Source organism: Cynara cardunculus, unplaced genomic scaffold (assembly GCF_001531365.2).
Source record: "Cynara cardunculus var. scolymus isolate 2C unplaced genomic scaffold, CcrdV1 Un_Scaffold_863, whole genome shotgun sequence".
Taxonomy (NCBI): Eukaryota; Viridiplantae; Streptophyta; class Magnoliopsida; order Asterales; family Asteraceae; genus Cynara; species Cynara cardunculus.
Window position 1 is genome coordinate 45,101 of NW_020200634.1, and position 10,137 is coordinate 55,237.

Sequence of the window (10,137 nt, forward strand, 5' to 3'; positions counted from 1 at the left end):
CTGAATGGTTTAGAGACTTCCCATATGCAAAATGGTTAAGAGCCTTTTAGTAACCATTATGAGGTTTCTTTTTTTTGCCAAACATTCTAAACCTCTGAACGATTAAGAGTCTCCCTCTTAATGTCACCATTAAGAGGGAAACAAACAGCCCCTAAATTATCAGTGGATTAGCTTATCCGTTGATAATTTAATTAATTTTTTAATAAATAAAGTACAATTTTTTTAAAAATAATTAAATTATCGGTGGATAATCCACGGCTAACCCCGTTATTATTATTTCAATAATTATTTTCTAGTGAATTACTTTTTAAATAGAATACGATTAGTAATTGCACAGTTTCAGATTTTCTTTTATGTTTTTTATTATTTAAATTTTTTAAATCATGTAAATAAAAACACTGCTAAAATTGTAAAACGAATATCGTAAATTAAAGTCCAATACATTGTTCGGGTAAAATAAATACAAATTGTTCCAATGAAAAATACAATTATTCGGTTCATTGACAAGAATTCATATATAGACAACCAAAAAATCAAAACTCTAGCGGCAGTAACGACGTTTGAGATTGAGTAAATTTCCTCAACATCTTCATTATCTCCTCATGATCCTTCTTCCGGATCTCGTCTCGAAAGTGCAAATCTTGAACTTGGGTTTGTAATTCGTTAATCTACAAATACAAGAAACATTAAGATCTTAATAATAATAATAATTATAAATGAAACAGATAAACATCAAAAGAAAAAGAGGTACACACCCGACCATCAGAAGACGATCCAGCACTTGGGTTTCCATGTGCGGACGACCCAGTCAAGACCCAATTAGGATCTTGGTTGTATCCAAAGTCGAATAGCCGACTTTTCTTGCTCCCCGAACCGTCTGTTGCCATAGATTTGTATCAACTAGGGGTAAGATTCGTTTGATAGTTACCATGTGGTTTAAAAAATACTACAAGTCAATTTAAATAACACAACGACTGTAAATGAGATGTTTCCAACTAAAACAATTCTAATGTTTGCCCAACAAATGAAACCTAAACTCAATAGAGATATATACGAAGTTGAACTATCCTAATATTTGCCCAACAAATGGTAATACAAACTAGATAGAGATATATACTAAGATCTTAACTTAAACAGTCATAATGTTTGGCAACCGAAACTAGATAGAGATTTTGAGTTAAAGTTAAACAATTATAAAGTTTAAAGTTAAATCCAAACTATATAGATATCCTAAACTTAATCATTATAACAATAATGCAAAATACTTACCATAACCCCGACTACACCTCGAAGTCACGTAATCCCTTAGTGACCCACTATCCAAAGAGGATGACTCTGAATTCGACCTCTTCCTGTGGGTATGATTGAACAGATCCACAATGGTCAGTGGCATGCCTTATCTTGATTTCGTCTACAAAGGTTAAACAATACGATATTTAGTTAATTATAACATATCAAAAATCAAGTTACTAAATAATCGGTTTTAAGGTCCTACCCGACGATGACCATGCTTTACGAATGAGATCGATCCGCCGGTGTGTTTGGCTACATCGCCATCCACTTCGGTGTACCTGTTTGAAGCGCCCCCCACGGAAATACCCTTCCAATGGGGCGTGTTCGAGCGATCGATCATCTAAATATAGAGAGGGGAGAGATCCAAATTTTTTTGGGGGGCGAGGGGTTCTTCAACCAAATAATATCCCTGTTAGGACTGTTATGGTAATAGGGAATTGAATACCTTCTGGCTTCATTGACGACCCTTTTCTTAGCGGCACTCAAATCGTCATTGCAGGCCGGGCCTCCCATAGTTGTAGCATCCAGAGTCTCATCCCAATAGTAGCCCTGTGCATAAAATGTTAGTTGATTTTTAAGTTCAAAACGAAACTACCAAAAATATAACAAGTTAAATATATACCACGAACCTGAAAACACTCCCACATTTGGGCTCTAACATCCCTAGGGATTTCTAACCAAGTGCACCATAACCCATTAATCATGGACTGATTTATCTAGCTCATCTGGCGAGTGAATTGAATTAGTATCAATACAAATAACATTTGATTTGATCAATTAGTTGTTCCAGAGATGTCACAAACATTTCCAAACTTCATCTCTCCTGATTGTGCCGAAGCACTACTAGAGGCTCCAGTAACTCAGCTAGGAGTTCCCCTACCTCGTCCGTTCGCACCAGTCGGCGGCATTATAATAAGTTAAGAAAACAACATTAGAAAACATACAACAATAATCCAAATATACAACACAATGTTAGATTCCACCCAATACCAAGAAGTCAAACACGAACATTTTGTAAACAATTTTATAAAGGTAACACATAAACAAGTAAACATACAAAAAATAAAGATTTAAAACACCTCGATAAAGTTTATTAAGACTAAAATCAACCTAGTATTTAATCATATGAAAGGTGATTAGAGAGTTAGGTTCTTTGAAGGATATAAACTTGTTTTAGGTAAGCTTGAAGCCAAAGGTGTAATGCTATTGAAAAGTCAAAGCAGTCATGTAACGAGTTTCAAGGACATAAACTTGTTTTGAAACCAAAGATGTAATGAATTTAAAGGCATAAACATGTTTTGAATCTAAAGGGTCCATAGAGTTTTAATAAGTTATAATAAATCAAAAAAAAATATTTTTGTATGGTTGTTACGGGTTTGTAATAGATTTGTGGTTCTCATTTCATTTAACCTATATATACATATTTACATACACATTTATACACATATTTGCATAAATATATTTATATGTACATACAATTATAACATACGTACGTACATACATACACACATACGTACATACGTACCACAAAACTCATTAGAACCCAATAAACCCATTAAAGTCCAATAAAACTCATCAAAGCCCAATGAACCAATTAAAACTCAATAAAACTGATCAAATCTCAATAAAACCGATTAAAGTTCAATATAACCTATTAAAGCCAAATAAAGTTGAATAAAACCCAATAGAATCTAATACTACCCATTAAAACTCAATAAAACCGATTAAAGTTCAATATAACCTATTAAAACCAAATAAAGTTGAATAAAACCCAATAGAACCTAATACTACCCATTAAAACTAAATAAAACTGATTAAAGTCCAATATTACCTATTAAAGCCAAANAAACTAAATAAAACTGATTAAAGTCCAATATTACCTATTAAAGCCAAATAAAGTTGAATAAAACCCAATAGAACCTAATACTACCCATTAAAACTCAATAAAACCGATTAAAACCCAATACATACCATTAAAACACAACAAAACTGAATAAAACTCAATAGAACCTATTAAAGCCCATTAAACTCATTAAAGCATAATAAAACCCTTTAAAGCCCAATAAAACCAATTAAAGCCTAATAGAACTCATTAAAGCCCATTAAAATCGAATAAAATCCAAAAGATTCATTAAAGTCTAATATAACCCTTTAAAGCCCAATAAAACCTATGAACACCCAATAAAACTCATTAAAGTCCACTAAAACCGATTTAAACTCAATAAAACTCATTAAAGCTCAATAAAGGCCACTCAAAACAAATAATTACAAATATGTTGCAGAAGTTAAGAATGTAAGACATGTGATCCTAAACAATCTGACTGGTGACAGATTTGCTAAACTGCAAGAGAGGAGAGAAGAAAATTCTCTTTCAAATCTGAAGAACTAAGATAGTCTTCAGATCTATCATGTCCCCGATCTAAAAGAATAAGCACTTAGCTATTTTTTTAAAAGAGCAAGTTGCATATGATTCAGATACTGTCTTTTAGAGCAGTCAAAGCATTAAATGAAATAATGCAACTTCAACGTATGTATTCATTTTATTTGTTGATCCATGCCATGTACCTAGTACTCTTCATTCGGGTCTTTTAATATTGATGTAGACAATAGGTTGATAATTTAGCCTCGGTAACAAAAATATATGCAATCAATAAATGAGTTGGCAAGCGATCACATATATTTTAGAGTAGGCATGTGACCTGGGCCGACCTTGACCACGTGCAGCCCGTGCCGTCGTACAAGGCATCAAAGCCTAAAGGGGCATCAAGTTGTAATCTATACTAGTTTTAGGTTTAATAATTTGGGAATTGGACAACTGAACTTTAAATATAAAAATAGGCTTAGTAGTGATGAATACTAAATACACATCATGAACCGGTTAACGCCATCATTCCAACAACTCAATCTAATTTCTATTGTTATTCAAAGTTCGACTATTTCGATTTTCAAGGCATGAAGTTCTCTTTCCAGCCGATTAACGGTCATGAAATTAGATTCGAGAAATCAAAGATGGAAATCTCGAATGACTTCTACTGTTGATTGAATTTAGCGAGTTGCTGTGTGAGTCAAATTATGATTTATGAATCTTTAAAACTTTTTGCAAAAAAAATCTAAATTTTTAACTGATTATTATAACGTTACGTCATGTGGTTGTGTGGGTTACTGACCTAATAGGCTAAGGCTAAGGGGCTTTTGCCATTTTGATAATGAGTCTTCCTCTTGCATATTGAAATATTAGAGAATTGAAATTTTCAATGCACATGAGCGCATCATTGTATCAACATAGCTGGAGCACACTGCACAACATTAACAACATAATGTGATATTGTCTTAATTATTGGACACTTGTTCTTTGCAATGCACAGTAACATAGATTATGAATTTTACAATTTATTATTGTTCATTTGACTTTTGTTTACTTTGAGGTTTGACATTAACACATTAGATTTATGGCCGTTTGATTTTTTTTTCATTAAGTTCTATATGGATAAAATTGTCTGTACGAATTAATCTGTTTGTATAGGTTGGAAATTTTTTTGTTTGAGAGTTTTTTCGTAGATGTAAGGATCGTTTTTTAGTTGGAAGGGACATGTTTGAAAAAAAAAGACTTGACTTTCTATATAAAGCTCCCATAGAAGCTTACTGAATAAGTCATTTTCTATTTTATTAAGCCACTACGAAACAGTCATATATAGTTAAGCGAATAAACTGTTAGTTCCATCAAGCTTATTAAGCTGCTAACATATAGGCCCTTAGCCTTTAGTCGTTAGACCTGTAACTTTTGAGATTTACTTTTTACTTACTATGACAGTAATTTGGATGTAATTTACTGTTTTAGTTAACTAATTATAGTTTTCCTTGTTTTTTAACTCCCATATATTGAAATAAAATTTCTATTTTGCTAATTTCAAATTTGGAAAAGAAAAAACCGGAAAAAAAGGAATCATAATTTTAATCCAAGATTTATCATTTTATTATTCTATATTTTGTATTTTGGATTTTGGTTTTTATGTCCCTGTAATTTTTCCTTGTAATTAATAAAAATCAACATGAGGATAAAACACTTAGCTTGAATAAGTTCTAAATTCTTAAAAAAATCGCATGTTTAATTATTTAATTGGCTTAAAAGAATAGACTTAGAAATATTTATTATTATTTTCACACGACATCAAAAATCTTAAAACCCACACTTTATGTGACTTATAGTATGAACAAATAAATCGCATGTAGTACAAGTCACACTCACACACAAATATATGTGACTTGCACGTGCTTCTTCCAACTCAGATGAGTTGTGCGGTAATTATCCCAAATTTTCTCCATTTGTGGATGCATACTTATACGAAAATTTCCAAGTCATGAGCTACAAGTTGCGTATATCATGTGTCAAAGCATTACAAAATTCAAACATTCAGGGTTGTTTGAGATTGCTTATTTAAAACAACTTATATTTTCTTACAAAAACATTTATCAACTTATTATAAGTCAGAAATGTTTAACTTTTTCAAAAACTTCTTATTACCGATTTGACACCGCTATAAGTTGTTTATCCAAACACTCAAAAGTGCTTATTATCGGTGCCACACCGGAATAAGTCAATAAATTATTTTTATAAGCAATCCCAAACATCCCCTAAATTGTATTTTTACCATATATATTTGAATTATTCAATTTTATTAAAATAAAACAGTCGAAATGTACTTTTACTTATAAACCATGAGAATTAACAGAAATATGTTCTTATTTCTTTTTCATCCTACTTATATTTTAAATTTTACGGTCAACGAAAAACAATAAGCTAAGGAGAAGAAGCAATTTATTTTGCATGTGGTACCTCTACTCTACCACAAGTGAAAGGACACCCAAATCAATAAATAACAAGAAAAGTAGGTATGTGTATTTATAGAAAAAAAAGGGTATATTCGCCATCCTGACGAACGTCTCCGTTGCACCAATCTCATTGTGTATGGCAAAAGGCGTATATATTTGAAGCTCATCGAACGATTGTTGGAGGGATTCCAGAAGAACAGAGTGCATAAATCCCAAAAAAACCATGAGATTGTGTGAGAATTCCTTTTCCTTAAATTGTATTTTGACCCCCACCATATGGTGCCATCCAACAATCCCAAATTCTAGTCAGCTTATATGAATTTACACTTTAAACCTCCTTGCCCGTAATATAGATCAACTACCAACTTCATATTTTTTTGTGAATCCAATTACATAAAATGAAAAAATTGATATGATTTCACTAAAATCTCCAATAAAGATTGCCAAATGCAGCATCTAGCTTCATGGTCAGATGCAAGCCAGGCACAGATGGAGTCATATGCGGGTATGTTGTCAGTCGTTTGGGCCATTGTACTTCGTTAGGTGAGTGGTTGCTGGCTACACTCGTCATTTAGCAAACTTGATGACCCACTTTACGGGAAGCTAGCTGGTGGTGTCCATGGCCCTCCATATGATCAATATCATGTGAGTTAATTAAGTTCTCATTTGGTACTTAAAAACGACTAATAATGGATGTGTTACTAGCTAGCTTTTTGGTGTTATATATATATATACACACATATATGTATATATATATATATATAGGGGCCCATTCAAGAGAGAACTTATTAGTTTGTGGTAACTGTGAGATCCAATCTCAACCACAAATCAACGGATAAATTAGGAAATTAATAATTATGGTAGTTTGAGTTAAAATTATAATTAGAGGACATTTTAGGTATTTTAAAAAAAAACTCTTCTCTCTCATCTCTCCGACCTCCAATCTCCGGCCTCCGGTGAACAAAAATCCGGCGGGTACCAAGTAATCACAAAGATACACGATGTGATACCCATTGTGATATATTGTGATACTCATTGTGATATACTGTGATACCATTTGAGTACCACTGTATATCACAATGGGTATCACATTATGTATCTTTGTGATTACTTGGTATTTGTCGGATTTTTGTTCACCGGAAGCCGGAGATTGGAGGTCGGAGAGATGAGAGATGAGAGAGAGAGAAGAGAGGAGAGAAAAGTCTTTTAAAAATACCTAAAATACCCTATAATTATAATTTTAACTCAAACTACCATAATTATTAATTTTCTAATTTATCCATTGATTTGTGATTGAGATTGAATTTCACAGTTACCACAAACTAATCAGTTTTATATATATATATATATATATATATATATATATGATGCATAATATGGTTACGATTAAGAGAGTAGCTAGAAAATGTGGTGGTTGAAGAAGAATAATGGTGGTGTCAGCTAGGATGCATGCAGGCAGGCTCTTGGTCCAACAATATGCATGCCATTGGATTTAAAACCTGTTTTTGAAGTAATTTTGCATAAGAGTTAATTAATTTGTGCAGGAAATGAATTGAAGGAGAAGGAAGATAAGAGTTCTGATAGCAGGTACCAACACTTATTTGATGACAGAGACCAAGGGACAAGATGGTATATGTATTAGTACCTTGGTAGCTTCATATCATATTCCTTTCTTAAATTTGCATCATCCAACATTACATGCCTCTATACTCCACTCGATTCAAACATATATGCATGCTTTTCTCTCTCTCTCTCTCTCTCTCTTTATATATATATATATATATATATGCATATTATAATGATAGACAAAGTTTGTAATTGAACTTTTAAAAATACATTGTACAAAATAAATAAAAAACACGATGTGGAGGATGTTTGGTTGGTTTTTCATTAAGACATCTATGAGAAAGTTGTCTTTATGGATTAATCTGTTTATACAAAGTGAAAATGTTTATGTATGGATTAATCAACCACTTTCTATATTATTAAACCACTATCAAATAATCATATATAAGCTAGGAATATTAAACTCGTGCGGTTGAGGAAATATAGAAGGAAAAGAGAAGGTAGAATTGTCATTTTCGATGGAAGATATTTGAAAGGGCTTTGAAAAATTGGCGCTTGGAGACCGTATCTTAGTTGGTACTCAGATTTCACGTATCTTTCAATCCTTATCTCTCATTACTCACACTTGTTATTTCCACTCTCTCACCAACATCATTCATTTATTGTCTATGCAATTTTAATAACTTTTCTTTATTTTAACAACTCTTGTCGTTATCATTTTTATTTCAAAATCGTTCTCGAGCTAAGAGCATCATGAGAATCAAATTACGTACACACGACAATCTGTTAGATGAGTGATTTAAGAGTTCATTGCATACGGAAATCTCAACCTATAAAAGGAAATGTAACTCTTTCATTACGATTTACAAACTTGAACTCTCGTTTGTTTATACAAGTAAAAGTGGTGAGTATGTGCTCAAACTTGTTGTGTGTAATTCATGAATCGGTTTTCGTTCAAGAAGCAAGTATGTGCTTCGTATTTTAGAAGTTCTTGTTTTAAGATTTTTGTGGAACGTGAGACGATACTTCTATAAGTATAAAGAATACATGGATTATAGATTTGGTTTATGTGGTATGTCGAAAATTATGGATGATGTTCCTATACTCGATTAATTATGGATTTGGTCCACGTGATTGCTAATTTTTTTTTATGTGAGGGTCCCTAAACCAAACAGCCGTCCACCAGCCTCCGTCAACTCGGGGGTAAAATGGTCTATTAGACTATTTGTCCTTTATACTTCATTATTTTTTATATATTGTATCATATAATACATGTAAATTCGCAGGACCACTAGTCCTTTCTTCTCGAGTCTCGCTCATTGACGACCATCATTGTCTACAAGAAAGCTCCTCAAAATTGATCTGAGCGGGAGGGTTTGGATATGGATTTGAGGTTGAAAGGATCTCCAAGTACCAAATCAGATCTAGATTCCACAAAGCAAAATCACACATTTGGATTATTGTCCACAAAGCAATATCACACGTTCACGCACGTCGTATATCTGTAGGGGTGTTCAAAAAACCTGAAAAACCGAGAAACCTTTTGAACCGAAACAAAAAAATGATAACTGGAAAATCCGAAAATCAAAAAACCGAAAAAACTAGGTATTTAGAGTTCGGTTTCGGTTTTGAATTTTAGGTATCCACGGGTACCCAAATCAAACAGGAGATAATGTATATATAATATATAATATATAATATTAAATATTTATATTATTAGTTTATTTATCAACCTAAAGTTAGATGAGTAAATCTTTTATGTTTGCTTCTAAGCATTACTGTGGATGATTAAATATGGCGACATGAAGTAGTGAAAGAGTCACATTAACCGAAAAATTGATGTTTTTAAACAATTAGACTTGTTTTAAATTGTAACGTTTTAATTATTTTTATTTATTTGTTGTGTAATTGTTTTAATGTTATATTTCAGTATCATTTTCATTTTGTAAATGAATTTTTTTTATAAATTCCGGTAACTCTGAACCGAACCGTGGGTAACCGTCTTATTTCGGTTCAGCTGAACCTACGGGGATCGAAGTCTAAGAAGATATCTAGACCCTTTATCAAATTTAATCTCAAACCCACCCATGATTCGCGCTTGCTACGGGGATCGATCTGATGCATATCATCATCCAAATGTGCATCTAAGGGTGAAGATACCTTCGTACGCTTCTCACATTAACTCTCATTTTCATTGGAACTTAACCCTTATATTATTAATTTATAATTATATATTTTTTATTTTTTAATATGAAAAAGAAAAAAATAAAAACATTATCGTCTTTTTACCTTTGAGTTAAATGGATCAACGAACTATGTTAGTGAAAGGAGCTCTAATCATTAAAAAAAATGACAACAGTGATCAAATTCATAAATAGGAAGTTACATTGTACACAATCATCTCATCTCAATCTTTCTAAAATATTAAATAGGTAATAAACTTTCAAA